Source organism: Aulostomus chinensis, chromosome 5, assembly GCF_037954235.1.
Source record: "Aulostomus chinensis isolate RoL2024-O1b breed Wild chromosome 5, RoL_Achi_v1.0, whole genome shotgun sequence".
NCBI classification, from domain to species: Eukaryota; Metazoa; Chordata; class Actinopteri; order Syngnathiformes; family Aulostomidae; genus Aulostomus; species Aulostomus chinensis.
The window spans coordinates 15,220,799-15,235,576 of NC_141324.1; the positions used below are offsets into that span (position 1 = coordinate 15,220,799).

Genomic DNA, 14,778 nt, shown 5'->3' on the forward strand with positions numbered 1-14,778 from the left:
AGCAGCAGCAGCGAAATGAAAACAGGAGATTACTGATCAACGGGGTAACGCAGGATGAATATTTGATTCAGGCTTTTGTGATGTTTTCTTATCTGAAAACATATAATGCTGTTATATCGGCGTGTTAAGAACATGCAGGGCCGGGGTTCAATGCAGACACAAAAGATTATTGTTAGATGGAACATAAAAGCCTTCAGTTCCCAACATTACGGCGCCACAGGAGGGCATCGTGGTGAAATTGCATTTCATCGAACAGAGATTCCAGCTCGGGCTTTTGTGTCTGTTTGACTGAAATAAAAGCCTTTTGGGTGTTTGAGTCACTTTATACTGAATCTTCTTAACTACTATTCTTGCTGCTGCTGGTGAAAGTCTTCAAAAAGTCCCACGACCATGAACTTATGTTTTGTATACATGCTGTAACAGTGTTTGCATTCCAGGGTTGCGCCCTCAGATTGGAGATCAGCGGGAGCAGCGGTGCATGTCTGATGGCTGATAACATTTTAAACATTGATGTAACTTTGAAAATACCACATTAGCAGTTTATTGACTTTGAGAGGTAAGTGCTTGCAGGTGTAACGTGCACGTGCTTACACACACATACACACACACACACACACACACACACACACACACACACACACACACACACACACACACACACACACACACACACACACTCTAGACATCCGTGTCCTTGTAATTGCTCTTCTCGATGCCCCCAGGCAGCATGAGCTGGCATATAAGCTATATAATAAAGCATATTATCCTGCCTGGTAATGCATTTCTGCCTCCTCCAGCCTGATGACAGCTGGAATTGAGCTCTGAATGTTGCAGAAGGTGATCCATACTAAATTCCTCCAGGCAGCGCGGAGCTCTGTGTCACAGTGCTGACCTTCTCCTGACAACTAGTATAATGAGTTTTGGAAAAGCGGCATCGTCCGTGAATGAGCGAGGTTGCTGTTTAGGTTTTTCTTTGATCTCTATACGTCTTAGAAGGTGTAGGCGGGACCACTGGGACTTAAACCAGCTACAGGAAATATTCATCACGTGAGGCTGCTACTAAAGGTGAGGTCCTCTACTGACAAATTCAGGAAAACACGCACAATCAGATACACTACACTGCGGCTGTATGCCTCCTTTCTGTCACAGTGACCTTGAACTTTGACCTTTAAAGTGTTTTCAGCTCATCTTCTTGTCCCAGTGGATGTTTGTGGCAAATTTGGAGAAATTCTCTAAAGGCTTTCAAGACATAAGACAATTAAAACAATAACATTTAATGAACCTGAATTTACAAGGAGATGACGCTGACCTTGACCTTTGACCTTTTACCGCCAACATTTTTCAGGTCATCCTGGAGTCCCATTGGATTTTTGCGTGATATTTGGAGAAATTCTATTCGACTAAATGTATTTGTGCTGGTTTTGAGACATGTAGTGTATGTTTTTATTTAGAGCTGTGTTTGTTTTGTACAGTGTGTTAACTTTTTTAACCTCATCAAAAGATGGATGTATATATTATATATACATAATTATCCATAATTATCTGATATACATCAATTATTTAGTTATCATTGCTGCAATGAATGTGTGAATATCTTAATTTGCACCACCAACATCCTTGCGTCCCAGTGGCTGATTGTAACCATGAGGGGAAATTCCTTCAAGGTCTTTCTGAGAGATTTTGCTCATGAAGCAAAATCTCTCTAGTTCACCCTGGAGTCCCAGTCGACATTCGTGGCAAATTCTAAAAAAATTCCCTCAAGGAGCTCCTGGGATATGTTGTTAACAGAGAACATCAATGTGGCTGGCGAGGAGGTGGACAAACATTCTTAAAACACTGGCTGATTGCAGCCTGCGCCACCTAAACAAAGGAAGCAGCCGTCAGAAGAAGCTGTCCCACTTCCCTCTGATCTCTCGATCCTAACAGAATCAGCGCTGATCCACCTGTCAAGTGGCAAAGGGAGCAGAAAATTAAGTTTTCCTGCCACTCAACCTGAAATCACTTGTAGAACCCACTGAACAGATGTGCTTTGACACAATTCAATTCTTTTCCAGTCAACGAAAATGTCTGCAAAACTGTCAGTTTATGCCGGGTTGTGGTGGGAGCATCGCAGCTGTGAGATGAATGAAGCAGCACCTCTAGCCGGCTTGACACAGCTGAGGAGGAGCCACAGGAGGCCGTCGCTTTATCTCTGCCTGGAAAAGTTCCTGTGAAGCTATGACGTGGGGTGGGCTGTTTTAATTCCGGGTGTAAGCTAATTCAACCTGGAAATTCCCAACCTACAGAATAAGTGAGTGAAATTCACGCGTACACATGAACTTCCTGTCATATATAAATATAACATGACAGCTTTTGCTCCCGTCAGACAGGTGAACAGGAGCTGAACCGGTTTAAAAACAACATCAGCGGCTCGCAGACTTTCATTCTACATCTGGGCTGCAATCAAAGCAGCTACTTTCCTGTAATTTAGGCTGATGCCAGTTTGTTTGTGAACACTTCACATATTAGCTTGAATAATGTGTGGAGTTCTACTTAGCGAGCTTGTAAACTTGCGTAAAACTGCCTCCGATTAAGATTGATTACCTTAAATGGTACACGCAGAATTCAGTTTAACTAAATGTGAAGCAGCGGAGAGTATAATGTCTAATTAGCTTCGGTGCCATTTCAATAATTGGATTAGAGTTAACATCAACAAATATGAAACATAGGTTAATAAATTTGGCAGATGATTTAACAAAGTATTCAGGATTTTTTGGAACCCTTAGAGGAGAAATATAAACCAGTGGCAAAAGTTTATCAATATTTTCTGCCGCAAAAACATGTTTATAAGTGGTCGACCTTTGGAGGATCGGGCTGATTAGGGTGAAACAAACGTCCGTTCTGGAATCTTTGGAAAACATCGCTGACATTCGGAGAGGAAGTGTTCATTTTACTGCTGTCAGTAATTAAGTTTACAACAGCTGCCTGCTGGTAATGACAACAAAGTATATCATTATCATTAATGAATAAATTGTATTTTGTTATGTGAATTAAATGCTGGCAAGAATTCAACATTTTATCTCCTTAATTATTTCCTGCATCCTCTACTGTATTACACAGTTTTGTTGTGTGCATGGAAACAGGCAGACCTCAGCCCTCCACTGCTTCGGTCTGCATCTCGCCGGTCATTCCTTGTCATTTTTTTGTATTTTTTTTGTGTGTGTGTGATACCAAATAACTCCTACAAAACTATTTGACACTCCGACTTCCTCTTTTATTGTTCATCCGTCTGATATTTGTCTCAGTGTCATGTTTTTGATCATTTGTTGCACCTATCTGCAAGTCTAATTTTAATATTACGACAGGAATTCACAGGGGTTTCCTGTTCACTCCAGCGCTGCCCGCACTTGTAGTCTTGTTCTGTAAGGTTACTTTGAATACATGCGATGAAACGATGAAAAAAGAAAATGAGGTTTTAGATTTAAGAACCCCAGCGAGGCCACATACATTCATACCACTACTGTAATTTTCACTTATAAATGCATGTTGAATCTTGCAAATTTTGTGTATTTTCCTTTCCATGTTTAATTTCAGATCATGCTAAAGGATTGCTATTCGATTCTTTTCTATTGTTTGGCATTCTAAGCATTCAGGTACTCTATTTTTTTCCCTCCTGTTATCAAGGTCACTAATGAGGCTTTTGTTGAGAACATAATTTCAGTGAAAATGAGACGCAGACACTCTTTGACAACAGGAGAAAATAATGAGTGATTCTGCAACTTGTTTACAAAATTAACATTTTCACAAGGGGCTCAGTGACATTTCGAACACAAACTGTATTCACGTGTATATTTCTTTAATATGTTTTATGAATATTTCATGGGTTCAGTTTTTATCCCAGAGTGATCGTATCCTCTCAGACTCAGGGAAATCATTCAGGTGTGACTCATTGAACATTTACATGGACGTGATGGGCCTGTATGATACGTACATGTTGGGTGTTTCAAAGAGGGATGGAATGTGTGTGTGTGTGTGTGTGTGTGTGTGTGTGTGTGTTTAAGAACAGGGGTTATTTAATGATCAGAGCAGTATAATTTCCTCCCAGCGAGGTTCAGCCTTTTAGACAGATGATTATTCAAGGGAGGAAATCTCATTTGCATCTTGTACAGTAATATGTAAAAGTATTTGCTCTTCGCAAAATTTAATTGCTACGTTGATCCCCCCCCCCCCTCACTAAAAGTACATTTTCATCCCTTTTCTGCAGAATTATGGTTTTACACATAGATGGATATATCCGCAAGCGTAAATGAGAGGATGATCTGCGTGTGTCGTGTCTCTGGGGTTCATTCTCCAGATCACTAACAAGGTGTTAAACATTATCCTCTGCTCTCTCTCTCTCTGTAATCAGGGACTGAGAAAAGGGAGGCCACGCAGTGAAACCATGTCACTGCTCTACCTTCTAATACGAGGCGCTGTGAATGAACAATTTGAGGTTTTTGGCAAGCACACCTCTGGCTATCAGGATCTCCAGAAGTATTAAGGACCCTGCTTTCATTCACAGCACCTCCAATTACAGCTGGAGTGAAATAGCACTGAAAGGGAGAGTAATAACAGCAATATACGGTGTGTGGAGGAGAGGAGAGGAGAGGAGAGGAGAGGAGAGGCGAGGACAGGACAGGAGGAGAACACCTGTCTGAGCTCCTGTCACATTTCACTGCTGTACCACCCAGCCACAAATGAAGAGGAAGAGGAAACCAGGGAAGAGGAAAATAGTTCAATATGGCTGCAGCAGAAAATGTCACCAGTTTGTCACAGGGGTGGTCAGCGGGTCAATCATGTGGACCTCGTAGTTTTACATGAATGTCTATCTTTCTAATAGGTTGTTTGTTAAAAAGGAACACTTCACAACACATGACTTCTACAGCAGCCTGAATTTATTTGATCATCATTTCATTTCAGCAAATACTTGATTGAACAGCAACCTGCGGCACCACTCCGTCCCTGCTGTGGATGTCCGCTAGGAAGAGTCGCGACCAACCCTGTTGCTGTCCACCTGCAGTCACAGCGGCGGGAGTCGGAGGCTGCTGCTCCACGGGGAGCTTCACTGTACTGTTCACCACCTCAGGTAGCAGGTACATTACTGCTCATCTCCTGGAGGCAGGACTGAGCGCACACTGCTGCAGTGAACGCACTGATGTTTGAAAGGGAGTGTGGACTAGAGCACTGACAGAAAACAATTATGTTTGAAATCGTCATGGGAGAGAACTGTACTGACCCGCTCACACCGAGATTTTCTGACGACAGGTGTGTCGTATTTATTTTATTACTGAAACTCAGAGTAAAAAATCTTTGGAAATATGATGTTTTGATGGACGTCAGACTGGCGAGCTCAGCTTTCATGACAGCTAAAAAAACCAAACAACTCAGCACACGCTCAAAAATGGGGGTATGTGACGAGAACAGTTGTCTACTTACTGGTACCTCAAAGCTATATTTGACTCGTTATTATGGGTAACGAAGTCCCCCCAGTAAAGCATTTAGCCTCTAAATTGTTCTGTGCTGTTTTCTTTCAACTCAGTGTTTCACATAAATTGCTTTATTGTGATACCGAGTGAAACGTTTTCATTAATTATTTATTTATAAATCCTTATCAAGTTAACGTTCCCCTCAAATTAAGTTACAGCAACAACACAGGCTACTTGTGGCTAACAGAGGGGTACAAAGTACCCCAAAAAATGAAGTCGCGAACACAGAGAGTCGAAGTGAAAAAAAGATGATTGACAGAGCGCCATCTGTTGATCTTCATGCTTATTTGTGTCAGTTTGAACCTCTACCCTCCCAACAAGTTCCCAGCGTGGCTGACTGGGGGTCAGCTGTGACTGATAGTGTGCGCTCCCGTTTTGGATGACAGATGGGCACGAGTAGCGACTCTGGTGCAGCCTGAAAATGGATTCTCCGTGCCTCTGCGTGCTGCCACAGCCATTTTACCCAGCTGTCAGTCACAGACAGCGGGGTTGACATTATCAGCTGTACCCTGCTTAACAGCGGAGGTCTTCTTAGAACTGCTGCTGGGTTGGAGTCAGACAGCCCGACAGAGGGAGGGAGGCGACGTAGAACATGGAGGCAGAGAATAAATCGGAAGTCGGAAAAAATATGAGAAAATTGAATCTGCGAAGGTTAAAAACATGAAGACAGCAAGCAGGGAAGGGGAGTGAGGAATGAAAAAGAAATAGTTGAACGCCTACGGCAAGTTAGATATGCAGAGTAATTAAAATGACATCAGACGGAGGGGGCACTAACATTGTCTCCTCTTGTAGATGAAACATAATGAAGATGGCTTCCAGGGCCTTTGGCTGTGCACCAAGAGCTAAAGATGAAGTACAGCAAGAGAATCAATTCTCTCTCCTCCTTGCTCTCCTCTCCTCTTCCACTCAGAGAGGGATTTACTGGCCAAGTTATGACAGCAAACAATAACAAAAGCCATCTTTTACCCCTGCAGTCAGACGAGACAGAATCCACAGCCAATCAAATCTGCCAGAGAACAAGATCTCCTGTGAGCTTGTCATCACTAAATACCAGTTGAGTTTATTGCCATCAAAGATACGAGGATGGAGAGAGAGGTTTTTATGGGAAACACATTAGAAATATAAACAGATAAAAGAAGCAGTTTCATTCACTCAGAAGTGATTTGCAGGGAAACATGATCAGGAAATACTGTATGCTCTTAAAAGTGCACCTAAATCCTAAAGAGGGGCCGGGGAGATGGAGAAGGAGAAATATGAGTGCCAGAGAAAGAGAATAAAAAGGGAAGCTTTGAGCATGAATGATGATAAAACAAAGAATAAGATCTGCAGAAAAAGGCTGAGAGGAACCGGAGAGTTACTTAAAGCTGGATGAAAGTGTGCATGGATCAATAGTTATGGATGTGAATAGGGAGACTTTTAAATAAGGCTCTCGCTTGTGTCCTCAGATCCTGTTTCACAAAGAAACTCAAACTCCACAGATCAATACGCAGCTCGCCTCTCTGGCCTGAGTCCTGCTCAGCCTGTCGCTATCCGCTCCTCCTGGGTGGCACCGTACGTGTCTCTGAGGCTCCTGAAACCCACTCGAGCAGGAGTCCCTCAACATCTACACCACCGTTTATCAGTGCACCCAGGGTCCCAAAATCTGAAATCTCCCCCAAAGGAAAAGAATTCCAGTTGCAGTTGTCACCTAGAACCCCCTCTGAGGTGGAGCTACCTGTGGAGCCCCAGATCCCAACTGAATACGGCTGCTCCCAGTAGTTTGAAAGCTTTAATAATCCACAGTTCCCTTCCAGTCTGTATCAGGATTTTGTCCCTGTTCAGACTGACCTGACGACACTTCCTCAACGTGCTTATAAAGGCGGATGAGCAGTCCGCCCTCTCCTGCAGCCTTTTACTGTCACTCATGGAAGATCCTTCATGGAATGAGGAAACCGAGGGATCCGAGTCAGATCTGGAATACAAAATAAATCACATTTTAATCCAAAAACAACGAAAAAAAATTGTTTTTAAACGTCTGTGATTCAAAAATGGCACCGTGGGCAATTCAGCACAGTTCTCCAGCCAACTCCAACCACAGGTGCAGCGCCAGTGGATACAGCACTCAGACAGTCTCTCAGGACTCAGTAAGGAAATGTGTACCAGAGGCCTTGTTGGAGCGTCTGGACCTGGGTAAGGGCTTCCTGGAAGAACTCTGAGGTCAGTTTCATAAATTTGAGTACAGTAACAGAAAAGTATGTTACAAAGCATTAGCTTAACATTTAGGTGAGTGTGTTTCCTTTTCTTTCTTTTTTTGTTGTTGCTTTCTTTCCAGAGATTAATAACCCTCCCACCTGAGCATTAAGTAGCAAACCGGGACTTGAAGGCTTTTTCCTTGCTTCCAGTTTTCATGCTAGGCTAAGCTAATCGGCTCCTGGGCTGTACTTAAAGACACAGACAGAGAGTGGCATCCATCATCTAATGCAGCTGTGAGTAATGCAGCTAAAAGCCTGTTTTATGGGACTATTTCTTTCACTTTATCATCAGAATATTCGAGGGAGGATACATCAGCGTTCTGGTGACATTGTCTGATTGCCAAATTACCTTTGGGAAATGCAGGAGCAATGAAAAAAAATACACCACATGAGATTGATGGATAGCTACGATCAAATTATTAGCACAATATACAGGCAGACGGCGGCCAATGATATGATGCAGACTGGGTAAGGTTACCTAAATGGTTTGTTATACTTTTGTGCACTCACACTAATTATATAGACTCACACACACACACAAACACACACACACACACACACATACTTTGAGTCTTTTCATTAATTCCCGAGCAGCCAGTGTGAGTCACCGCCAGCCCTGAAACATCAGTTACTGAGATGCAGAGGGATGCCAATGTTCAGCCTAAACTGAGGCTGTGCTCCACTGGTTCACAGCAGCCTCTGGTCCAGTGTGTGTCAATACACAGAGAATTCTACATTAGATCATTGTTTGACCAGAGGGTGTGTTTGTGTGTGTTTGCAAAAAAGATTAGCTCAAACCGCTGATGGTGAATACAAATCAACAACAACAAACCGTCGGGGAGAGGAGACTGTTTGGTGTGTGTTCCTGAGAGTATTTTGGAGGATGTCAGACCATCTGTGTGCTCACATCCTCCTCCTCTTTGTTCTTCTCATTAGTGAAAGTGGACCGTGTCATTATGCTGTGATGGTCTGTTCCCACTGTGCAAATGTCACGCGAGGCCTTTCCTCGTGTCACCTTTGTCGGCACCATGATGTCCCCTCTGACGCCTCCCTCCATGCCCTTTCTCTGACAAGGATCCCTGGTGATTTTAATCACACACACACACACACACACACACAAACACACACACACACACACTGTGAGAAATACAGACTTCTGTAAAGTAACCATATAACACTTCAAAAGTGGGCGATTAGTTTGTGATAAATTATGATTAACTATGGAAAATTGGGCAAATAATTTGACGATACATCCAAATTGTTGGCAGCTCTAAGAAAATCACAGTCATTGATTTGTGAGCTTCTAATGTCGGGTCTACAGGGCGAGGAAGTGATACAGTTTTGAGAGAAAAGCGGCAATGTTTTATGATGAACCATGTACTGTATTATACTGCCATTCTGCTATACAAAAAGTAAAATATACAGAGTTGATCCTCAGTTTCTCGGCAAATTCTGTCGCAGTGAGATGAGATTGTAGATAAGTAGGAAACGTACCATTTATATGTGGAATGTAACGCCAGAAGAACAGGATCTCTTGACATATCACAGTAAATAAATAATCGAGGCAAAAGAGCTGTCACGTCAAAGATACTGCATTTCTATGTACTTTGTATTTACTTCTTGCACTATTCTGACACTAATGACTCAGGGCAGGAAGTCAAACAGAAGGTTACAGCATCTGGGTAATTTTCAAAATAAAACCCCCGGGCAGACTTTCAGCTGAGGATTTTCACTTTGATGAAAGGTTCCTCCTAGAAGTCTGTGTAGGTTCTCATTCATCCAGGTCATCGTAGATCGAAGCGAAGTAAAATCTGGTCAAATCTGGTTCCTCCTAGAAATTAAAAAAAAAATCTAAACAAAACAAAACACCAAGTGGACTTAACTTGACTCTACCGCAGCTCAGCAGTATCTGAAATAACAACAAGAACCACTACAGTGAACACAGATTAAAAACTAGAAATATTGTGCTTCTGTGGTGGGTGCCTGTCACAGTGACCTTGACCTTTGACCCCCCCCCCCCCAACTAGTTTTAAGTCATCTTTGAGACTGAGAGGACATTTGTGCCACAACTGAACAAATTCCGTGAAGGTTTCCTGAGATAACGCGTCATCTACGGCTGTCAGTCGTACGCAGACATACATAAAACATGCAGACGTATGTAATAAACCATGTGGCAACAAAGAAAGGCAAAATGACCAAACTGGCAAGTAGTGCTTTCAAAACGCTTCAATGGACTGAAGCTGGGCGTAGGTCAAAACAAAACCACACATTCTGCTTTTCACCAAAATACCGTAATACCACACCGCAACCCTTCGGCCTCTTACACCTCTGCTCTCCATGCAAGGCACCTTTGATAGGTCATCAAAACAGAGTATGCATTCATCTTTTGTTTAGCTTTCAAAAACGTGTGAAATTTGTGTTCATTAGTTCCTTCTATGTCGACTCAACAGCCCTAATTATTATATTCTCTAGACAAAAGATGTGATTTAGTTACTTTCCCTGCCACTCTGATTGCTTTCTTGAACAATGTTACCGCATTAGTATTCACACCGACCACGTAATCAGTTGGAGGCTTTTTGCCAGATAAGAGCTGTATGAGAATGGATTGGTAAATGCTTCCTCAATTTAATAAACACTCAATCACTTGCGTGCCGCCGCCGCCGCCGCAATGGATGGAATGCTCGTAGTCGCACAGATGCCAGGCTTATTTAGATGTGCGGTTGGAGTATAGAGCGGGTTTGAAATCGGATATCTAAAACATTTTAAAACGTTCAAACTCAAACTAGAAAATTAATTTGAAAAAAAAAAAAGCATGGTTTTTAAGCCAGAGCATGTGCAAAATAAGGTAAGAAGGAAAGAACGGAGGGAGGGATTCTGCTCGGTTCTGATCACATGCTTTCATAAATATGCAGGGAAAGTGCTTTGAGGAAGCTTTGTCAAGTAATTTGGTCAAATAACTTCATTTAATCACATGAATAAGTTCTCAAATAAATAATATATGGAAGAGGGAGGTACTGTTTATTGTCATATAGATGTTGCCGCGGTGGAGCCATATTTGGATAACGACTTTATTATAATTCTATCATTATATCTTCCTCTAAGCATTTCCCATACTGCAGCGATCGGCTTTTGCAGCTGAGAGTAGAAATAAAAAGGAGACACACCCGTGTCGACCCCCACTGTTTGCTAAAGGGAGTTAAGTGTGTATGATTCAGAGAGCTGATCAAAGCCTGGCTGCTGGGCAGCATGCCCTCGCAGTAGTCTGCTTCTTACCCTCCATCTTGTTCCACTCAGGATTGAAGCTGCTGAATCTTGCCGAGGGCGTTTAGAGTCGATGTAGAGTGTAGTTCAGCTGGAGTCAAGATTTAGATATCAGCTGTTCAAGAGTTCATTGAGAGAGAAGAAACAGACTTCAGGCCTCTCTGGTACACGAGTGAGGACCTGGAGACCCGTGTGACTGCAAGCACGATCTCTTTTAGAGCCTCACCGAAGACTGTGAACATCACAGCACCGTTGTAACTGTGAAGTTGTTATTGTATCCGTACATCAGAGAGTTTTTCTTTCGATGCGAAGCTTTCAATGTTAACTGAAACAATACATTCGCCTATTCCCTTAAAGCAGCACCAACATCATTAATTCTACATAATGAAATTGCTATATGTAATGTAAACAAGTCGCTTTGGACAGAATTATGATCCATATCTGCTGTAGTGAGTTTAATGAGAAATCCTGAAGTATTCAGCTCATCATTGTGGTTTAAAAGCCTTCAGCTTCAGCTTTGTTAAACACACAGTTGAGCACCACAGCGTTGACAAACACAGCAAAACATTCTGCAGCTTAAAGTAACAGAGAGAAAGAATGTCATACAGAATTCAGAGATGTCAAATTAAAGGTATTGCAGTCTGTAAAGTTGACCTCACATCATGATTCTTCCAGTCCAACCTTGTATTTGGATAATCCTAAATGTTTCCCGCTCTTAGAATAACAGTGGCGTCGGTAATTTTATTCAACTTCTGTTAATCCTCCGTTTGTCATCACAAATCTTTTTGTCTCATCTAGCGCAGCATATCTTTTCATTGATTTTAAGCCATGTTGTGATAGAAAGACATCCGCTTTGCTAACTTACAGCTAACGCTAGCAGGCGCCTGAGTGACGTGTCACAAACATAACCATCGTTTTGTTACAACAAGAAGGTTATAGAATGAAAGTGTTTACTTTAAAAAAACAAAACAAAAAAAACCCACTTCAAATACATGAACATGCATTCCTTTCCAGGATTTGATGTTTAAGGAAAGTTTGATCAGTTTTGAGATTCCTTGCGTATTTAAGCATGATTTCAATTTGTCGTTCTCGACAAAATACTCTGTCTGAAAAAGTTTATTCATTCATTAAATCCATTCATGTGATCAAATTTATGAGCACCATGCACATTTTGTCTTGGAGGAAGAACTCCACAAATGAGACCCATTTACCGACCTATTCTGCGGAAGGGCGGTGGATTGGGACTTGCGGGAGGCTCATGATCCCAAGATTCATTGACAAACTAACAGTACCTAACAGCAGTGTTTCTTTTTTACAACCTCTGTATTATGTTGGGACCTGGTTTGCCTAATAATTTGAGCTGGCTATGACAACAACATCTTAAATGATGTTGTCCGTAGCGATGGTGATGGCGCCTGTAACCCTCAACAGAAAGAAGAAGAAGAAAGAATGCAGTAATTGCGGGTTGTCTGTTTAGACCCCTGAAAATACTCATTATCCCGTGAGCAATGATTATCAAGGAAGAAATGCTCAAGATTGAGCATGAGGTGTGTTCAGTGGTGTATTAAGTTTTTACGTAAATCATTTAACCTTTCACCTCCAGGCAATTATGTATTTCCCAGCCATGTGCAATCAATGCTATTGACCACCGTCGTTAGGTCTTTATTAATCAGGCTCCTCTGACGCCATAATCCTGATCACTGTGTGGCGGCGTCGGCCCAGGAGAGGCTATCATCAGGGATCAGGGCCGAATGGTAATGAGTGCGTATGGGCACAAAAGATAATGCCTCAGAATTGTGTGTGTGTGTGTTTAGATGGGAGACAGACAATCTTGTCACGTGTGGAGCTGTAAGGTAGAGAGGGCGTGTAATTATAATGGCGTCCCCACCTACGAAGCTATTGTTCATGGGCACTGTACGCTCTCTTTGTGTGTGTCTATTACTCACCTCGTGGGGACTAATGTCTGGCTCATGAAGGGCTGTTTCTTCCTGTTTGAGGACAAAAAGCTGCTATTTCAGGTAAAGCATTTGATTTGAAGTGAAAATAGCTATAATTCACCGTTTTGTCAGTGGATTACGCATGAAAAAGGGTTGCCCGCGGTTACAAGCATACAGAAAAACTACCGCTTGTCACTCTCAGTGTCATCGTTTTCCACAAAAGTGCAAATACCTTGAAGAAAGATTTCAAGAAATTGTTCAGTGTGTAGTTACTGAGGAGGCATAAACAAGAGCTAAAAAAAAGAGTAAGTAGGCTACCAGTCTGGATCCATAAGGCTTTGGACTGTTTTACTGTTGTTTTGTTGCTGTGGCTGTTGTGAACCGTTAGCCTTAAGCTTCAAGCTAAATAAACGTTAGCTTACTGGCTCTTTCTTCATTCTGGTTACAAGGAAGCAGGGAAAAAGCATCTTTGAGAGTACTTAAAAGGAAAAATACACTTATGCTCGAAGCGAAGTAAAATCTGGTCAACTGGACGTAAGTTTAAAGATAAACTTACGTCCAGTTGACCAGATTTTACTTCGCTTCGATCTACGATGACCTGGATGAATGAGAACCTACACAGACATCTTACACTTATGCTGATTTTCTTTCAGGATTCTCCTACATAAATATGAGCCATTTTAAACAAAAATCTTAAAAGTCCACAGAAGCCACGGTGCTTCTCGGTTCATTTACCTGGAGTCTACTGTTGTGTTCGTGACATTATAAGAAGTGTAACGTTACTTGTTTATATGCTGTACCAACAGGTGTGTGACAAACTGGATAGGAAGTTTCTAAAGACATGCGAGCGATCCTCCTGTCGTCTTCTTCTGCAGCACTTATTTCTGCAGCTGTGGTGTTCAGATAGACTCAACAATGCTAGTGGTAATTGTTTTGTTACAGAACTGTAGTTCAGTGTTAAAAGAAAGAAAGAACAGCCGGTAGACGATTCCAAGGTTGTGGGTACGCAGGGTTCATCTGTCACTCTTGAATTAACTGAGGGGAGACTTCTGCTTCTATTTCTTCTTCTTCTTCTTCCTCTTCTTCTTCTTTATATAGACGGACTCTCTTTCCCTCTGTTCTACTTGCTCTCGCTGGACCACAAATGCATGTCTTGAATTTGATCAGGTGTCCTCCAACTTCAGATTGAGCTGCGGGGCCTTAAAATCAGCTCCGAGCATCCATCACACTTTATAGCGCATCACACATTACAGCCTGACAACAGAGGGGAGAGGGAGGAGGAGGGACACTGTGAACCAGCTATGGAGGGAGGGGGGAGAGTGAATTGATGGTTGGGTTGTGAGAAAACAATGTGTGTGTGTGTGTGTGTGTGTGCGTGTGTGTGCGTGTGGGTGGGTGGGTGGGGGGGATTCGTCAACCTTTTCGAATCAATATCCATTTCCCAGGGCTGTCATGTTGCTGCGAGAGTGGCTGTTGCATTACCAAACAGAACGTGTCTGATCCTAAATAAAATATCACCTTCAATACAAACCACCTCATTCGTCTTCATTTAACCAACGCTCAGTTTTTGGCAATACCTTTATGCAGCCTCTTTGCCATCATCGAGATGAATATGTCAGCATGACAGAGGCTGGCACCTGCCTATTGGAACAGTTCTCTACAGGGGGACACTTGACTCTTACAATGTGGAATTGAATTTGCCGTTATGAGTGTATGGCTTTCAAAATGGGGGGGGGGGGGGGGGGGGGGGTTAAAATAAATACATCCAAAACACAGCGAGCGGTGAAGCTCTTCACGCAGGGCTCACCAGTGAGCGGCACTTCTGACTGACAGGAAATTAAATCG

The 14,778-nt window shown here is 42.4% G+C and overlaps 1 long non-coding RNA gene across 4 annotated transcripts; it reads right to left on the reverse strand.

Annotated features, from left to right (window-relative positions):
* Positions 1–5,485: 5,485 nt before the first annotated feature.
* Positions 5,486–13,260, reverse strand: LOC147261410 (uncharacterized). Of its 4 annotated transcripts, XR_015115762.1 has the most exons (4): positions 12,943–12,964; positions 11,009–11,087; positions 7,539–9,566; positions 5,486–7,455 (listed from the first exon to the last, which is right to left on the reverse strand). It is a non-coding gene; the product is annotated as an uncharacterized LOC147261410 (long non-coding RNA). The 4 variants fall into 4 exon arrangements; XR_015115760.1 differs by having other exon boundaries at positions 7,539–11,111; positions 12,943–13,260; XR_015115759.1 differs by lacking the exon at positions 12,943–12,964 and having other exon boundaries at positions 11,009–11,282.
* Between the last annotated feature and the right edge of the window lie 1,518 nt (positions 13,261–14,778).